The 6,217-nt window shown below is 34.2% G+C and overlaps 1 protein-coding gene across 20 annotated transcripts in view; it reads left to right on the top strand.

Moving 5' to 3' along the window:
• PSD3 (pleckstrin and Sec7 domain containing 3) overlaps window positions 1-6,217 on the top strand; it is a 747,126-nt gene that overhangs the window by 284,929 nt on the left and 455,980 nt on the right. The window contains exon 1 of one of the 20 annotated variants that reach the window (XM_058720444.1): window positions 4,852-4,874. The exons of the other annotated variants lie outside the window; for them this stretch is intronic. The gene's annotated coding sequence lies outside the window, so the exon portion shown is untranslated. Of the gene's footprint in view, window positions 1-4,851; window positions 4,875-6,217 lie in introns of those variants that run through there. 20 annotated transcript variants of the gene reach the window in all.

The following is a 6,217-nucleotide window of genomic DNA, read 5'->3' as shown; positions in this document are numbered from 1 at the left end:
ACAGCTGTAGTTTATCATCTCTACTAGAACTCCAGCTGCTTGGCATTAATGGTTGTTGGTTTTTGTTTTTTTAAGGACTTGTATTTTGAAACATCAATTTCAATTTCTTAAATATTAATGTATTTTATTAAATATTTTATGTAAGAATTTGTATTAATACTACCACATTCATATTAACTTTAGTAGGAGAATGCCTATGTAAATATAATTGTGAAATTATTTAAACGTTTAAACTTTTTTTGTTTTTCAAAATAAAAATTTAAAAAGTCAGTGAAGATCAGAGAAATGTTAAAATTGGGTTTTTCAGAGAATAGAATGGTGGTTATAAGAGGCTGGGAGTGGTGGTGGAGGAAATAGGGAGATGTTGATCAAAGCGTACAAACTTCCAGTTATAAGATGAGTAAGTTCTGGGGATCTAATGTACAGCATAGTTATTATACTTAATAATATTGTATTATATATTTTGAAGCCACTAGCAGAGTAGATCTTAAATGTTATCACCACAAGAAAATGGTTATGTGACATGATGGAGATGTTAGCTTAAACTATGGTGGTAAACATTTTGCAATCTAGAAGTATCAAAGTAACACGTACACCTTAAACTTACACAATGGTGTAGGTCAATTATGTCCCAATAAAGCTGGAAAAAAATAAAAATAAAATAGGGTTTTTAAAAGTGTGAATTCCTAAACAGGAAGAAGTAGTAGAAAATAGAATGGATGAAATCAGAGGAACAGCTCTAATCAGAAGTGATATGGCTGAAAGGAGAAGCACAACATATGGACATAAAAAGAAACAAAAATTATGAGAAGGGGTTGACAGTGGAGAAACATTGTTTGAAAAAAGGAAACCAACTTTAAAAAAAACATGATTTTAAATTCAGCTTAATTTCAGCTTAAGCTGAATTCAGCTCAAATTCGGCTTAAATTCAGCTCTTACCGCTCAGTATTTCCTCTCCATGACAAGAACAACGTTCTGCACATTGCAGAGACTTTGGTTTAAAATCAATGGGCTGAAAGCATCAGAGACTCTTAAAAACTGAGAACAAACTGAGGGTTGATGGGGGTGGGAGGGAGGGGAGGGTGGGTGATGGGTATTGAGGAGGGCACCTTTTTGTATGGAAACCAATTTGACAATAAAATTCATATATTGAAAAAAAAATAAAATCAATGGGCTGTTCCTTATATCACTCATTTTACCTTCTGTATGGTGTATAAGGTGCCACTCCTTAGCTTATAGAGCTTACTCTGAAATTGACTAGGATGGTAAGCCAGTGTCATTTCCCCAGGGATTAGAAGTGAATGGGGAAAAAATGGGTTCTGAATCACTAGTATGTGAAATTTTGCTTGAAGTAAGTACAGCTGTAACTATTAATCACTCAGGAAAGAGAACGTTCAATTAATACAGTAGTCTTCTATTTGTGTGCACATGCTAATAGCTTGTGTAGTGTCTGGCAGGCCTTTTCCTAGATTCACAGCATGCAAGTACCTGAAATATCTGTGTTTTTGGAGACTTATTAATGACTAGGCAATAGCCAGCATTCTCAGTGACTTATATTAGGGTGAAGAGTGTGTATCAAAATATAATTGTACTTAGATTACTCATTTAGTAAAATCTCATCACTCATACTCATTTTCTGTTATTTTTATCATACTAAGCATATTTTCTTTAGTAAAAATGGATTAGGTTAGTTTTTTTAAAGGCAACTTTTTCTATTGCATTGCAAATCTGAACAACCCATGTATGTGTCACTGTTTGTGGAGAGGCTTATTGATTATTAGACTTAAAAACATTGATCATTATTATTCACAGTTAAGAATTATAGTTACTTGTAGGAGAAGTATATTTGAGAGTTTTCAGCTCTGCAAGGCTTTTTATATTTGCTTTATAAATTGGACCTTTGTCTTCCATTTTTTTTTATCGATTTATGAAATTTTGGACTAAAGGGGAAAAGTAGTCACCCCTCTGTATATGGGACTGAATTCCTGTTTGACAAGTCAGGGAGATTTTAAACTTGTTTCTATAAAACTTCCAGTGTTAAAATAATTTAAGAATTTATAGTTCTTTTATAACACTAACTCATGATACAAGTCTTAAGGTGTTTGCTGATATTCATTAGGGAACGAAGAGCCCCGTGGACATTATTGAATTTAGAAACAAGGTACATGGAAAGGAGAGAAAATAGATTTTTAGTGTCTAGGTTAGCTATGATTTGTAAAGAATTGAAAATCTTTGATTTGTACTCATAAAAAACAGATTACAAACCCTTAATGCACGCTCAGAAGTACCTCATTAGAGTGAATTTGCCCATGCATTTTTATTTTACGAGTAATATATCCAATGACATGTACATTAAAAGTCTGAGATGAAACCCTGTTTTAAAAATTGAAAAGCTTACCTCTCCCTCACCCCTTTTCCTTTAGGTTCTCATGTTAACTTCATTAATGCTATGTACAGATGTTAACATATAGGTGTTTACAATGCTCAAGTTTGTATTTGTATTATTTTAGGATTTTATGGTCTTTTTGCATGAGTAGAGTTGAGTCATTGACCATTAATTGTGCAACAAATTTACTATGAGTTGTAAAATAAAAAAAGAGATTATATCACAGTAGAGGTGATTATCTTTCTCTCTTGAGGATTCCAGCATAATTGGAGGGCAAACCCAGACCACAGTGAGCAAACCTTTCTCTTGGTATGAATGAGAGACTGTATGCTTTCTTTAGTTGTCTATTTCAACAGTTGGACTTTTTAGTTAGGAGGTAGGAATTCTTGGGGTTATCTTTTAGAATAAAAAATGTAGCTTTTTAAATGTAGTCAGAACAACTTCTAGATATTGTCGTAGTACTATGGAGAAGTGCTTCTCATACTTGAATGTGTGTACACATTACCTGAGGTTCTTTTTAGAAATATAGGTTCTGATAGGAAGGTTTAGGGTGGTACCCGAGTCTGCATTTTTAACAAACTGCTGGGTGGTATCTGTGCTGCTGTCCCAAGGCTACACTCTGAGTGGGAAGATTCTAGGACAGTGCTTTCAAATAGAATTTTCTGTGATCACATAAAAATGTTCTATATCTGTGTGGTGCAATATGGTAGCCACTAACTACATATGGTATTGAACACTGGATTTTCAATTTTATTTAATTTTAATTAATTTAAATTTAAATAGCCATATGTGGCTGTGGGTAACATATGGGACAACATGGCATTTAGAGTAAGATAATCAATTGAGAAATTTATTCTTAATGGTAATAGCCCCTGTAGGATCATGTGGAAATCTGGAACTATGGACAATATTGTCTCCCCTTAATGTTACCACTGCCTGAACTTTATCTGCAATGGACAAGTGTATACAGATGGAGTTGCTGGATTGTAAGCTCCCTGATAGCAAAAGCCCTGTTGGCCTTGTTCGTTGCTCTGTTTTCCAGTGCTCACCACATACTTGGTGCACAGTAAATGTTGGCTGAGCAAATGGAAGAATTAGCTAGCTGTAATGTTAGGAAGGATCCCCATGTTTCCAGCGTTCTGTTTAAGCCTGTACTTGGGAGTAGGGGACAGAAGGTGGATGGCACTGACATGTGTTATTTTGCTTGTGTTTTGGAGGGTTTCTTTTTGTTTCTGCTGTGAGGTTCTGTTAAATGGTATTCTGTTGGGTATAGGACATTCTTAATTTATCTATTGTTCCAACAAATACATCCATTTTGCTACGTACTAATGTTCTAGGCTCTGGGGATATAATGGTAAAGAAAGCAAAGTTTGAACCTTTTGTAGTTTATATTCCTGTGGTAACAAAACAAAAACAGGACAAAACAAAACCAAAGAATCCCTTTTTAAAAATGAGTGGGTCCAATTTCTATGGAATGTGTATGTATAGAATTCATAATTATGGTTCTTCTGGGGCTTTAGGCATAGACATGATAGTCATATTATCTTGGGAAACCTTCATTCTGTTGCTCAGAATCCCTCATGATAAACTTTTTTATTTCACATTTCAGCTTCTTGTATCCTAGTCTGCAGCAGACTTGCCAAATAGTTCTTACTTTTTTTCTTTGACCATTTTAAGGAGTTTGCTAGCCAGAATGCAAGAAAATCCATTTCATTTACTGGTCCTCAATCAAAATCATTCTTAGAAGGGCCACAGTCTTTCTAAAGCCCATCATATGGAGCAAGGTCATTTCCTCCTGATTTGAAGAAAAACAGGTGTTTTTTTTTTAATGAGGTATAATTGACATATAACATTATATTAGTTTCAAGTGGATAACAATTTGATATTGTATATATTGCAAAATAATCACAGCAATAAGTCTAGTTAACATCTATCATCATATGTAGTTATAACTTTTTTCTCTTGTGATGAGGAATTTTAGGTTCTACTCTCTGAGCAGCTTTGAAATATATGATACAATATTGTTAATTATAATCACTATACTACATGTTACATCTCCATGATTGATTTATTTTGTAACTGGAAGTTTATACCTTTTGACCCCCCCCCCCCCCACCCTTCACCCATTTCACCTAAACCCCACCCTCTGCCTCTGGCAATCACCAATCATTTCCTGTCTATGAGCTTGGTTGCTGTTGCTGTTTTTTACTTATCTATCATCTGTCTATCTGTCTATCTATTATCTATCTATCTATCTTTATTTATTTATTTTATTTATTGCTTTTATTTATTCATTCACCCATTTGTTTGTTCATTCTCTCATTCAGATAAGCTTCACGCCCAGCGTGGAGCTCAATGCAGAGCTTGAATTCATGACCCTGAGATCAAGACCTAGCTGAGATCAAGACTTGGAGGCTTAACTGACTGAGCCACCCTAGGCGCCCCTTGTTGCTGTTTTTAGATTTCCACATGTAAATGAGATAATATGGTATTTGTCTTTCTCTGACTTATTTCACTTAGCATAGTACCCTCAAGGTGTATCCATGTTACTACAGGTGGCAGGATTTCCTTCTTTTTTATGGCTGAATAGTGTGTGTGTGTGTGTGTGTGTGTGTGTGTGTGTGTGTGTGTGTGATTTTCTTTATTCATTCATCCATCCATGTGTACATGGGCTGTTTCTGTATCTTGGCTATTGTAAATAATGCTGGAGTGAACATAGGGGTACCTGTGTCTTTTCGAATTAGTATTTTCATTTTTTTTTTTTTTTGGACAAATACCCAGAAGTGGAATTGCTGGATTATATCATAGTTCTATTTTTAAATTTTTGAGGAACCACTATACTATTTTCCATAGTGGCTGCACCAATTTATGTTCCTACAACAGTGCATGAGGGTTCCCTTTCTTCCACATCCTCTCTAACACTTGTTATTCTTGTGTTTTTGATAATATAATAGCCATTCTAAGAGGTATGAGGTGATATTTCATTGTGATTTTGATTTGCATTTCCCTGATGATGAGTGATGTTGAACGTTTTTTCATGTACCTGTATGTACATCTGTTTGTCTTATTTGAAAAAAATAAGAACTTCTGCCCATTTTTAAATTGGATTTTTTCCCCTGCTATTGAACTGTATGAGTTCTTTTTATATTTTGGATATTAACTCTTTATCCGATATGTGATTTTCAGGATTCTTCTCCATATCAGTAGGGTGCCTTTTCATTTTGTCAATGATTTTCTTTACCAAACAAGAAGCTTTTTAGTTTTATGTAGAAGGATTTTTTTTTCTATTCCATTTTGTCTTATTTCAGCCCTGTCCCTGTGTCCTAGAAGTTGATGACTATTTAACATACAACCCAAAGATGATTATTTAACATACAACCCAATTCAAAAGTAGCCCATTTCTTTCTCTCTATATTAAGTTAAAAGAAAAAAAATTTAAAAATTAGTGGGTTTAGTTCATCACAGGAAAAGCAACAGGAAACAATGTTAAGGATCTGACCAAACCCATGAAACAGCAGATAATATTCCTATTAGAAAAGGGTGACTCCTAAAGGAATATAAATAGATACCCCCAAAAGTATATATATATTTCATTTGAATGTGAAAAGCTGGTCTTCTCTCTCTTCTCCCCTCCCTCCTACACATTTGACACTACATTTCATTCCTTTAAGGGAAAAATAAATGTAGAAAAGCTATGAACTCTTATTAATTCAGATTCTACTAGTGTGTGGTTTCTATTTAGGCAAGTGCTAAAGTTCTTTTTTTATACTTAGCAAATCCCTTTGCTAAGATGTGAGACCAAATTTAGGCAAGAGTAATTCAGTAAGACTT

Source organism: Neofelis nebulosa, chromosome 3 (genome assembly GCF_028018385.1).
Source record: "Neofelis nebulosa isolate mNeoNeb1 chromosome 3, mNeoNeb1.pri, whole genome shotgun sequence".
NCBI lineage: Eukaryota > Metazoa > Chordata > Mammalia > Carnivora > Felidae > Neofelis > Neofelis nebulosa.
Note: the sequence above shows the minus strand (reverse complement) of the source record. Positions and strands in the feature narration are given on the sequence as shown.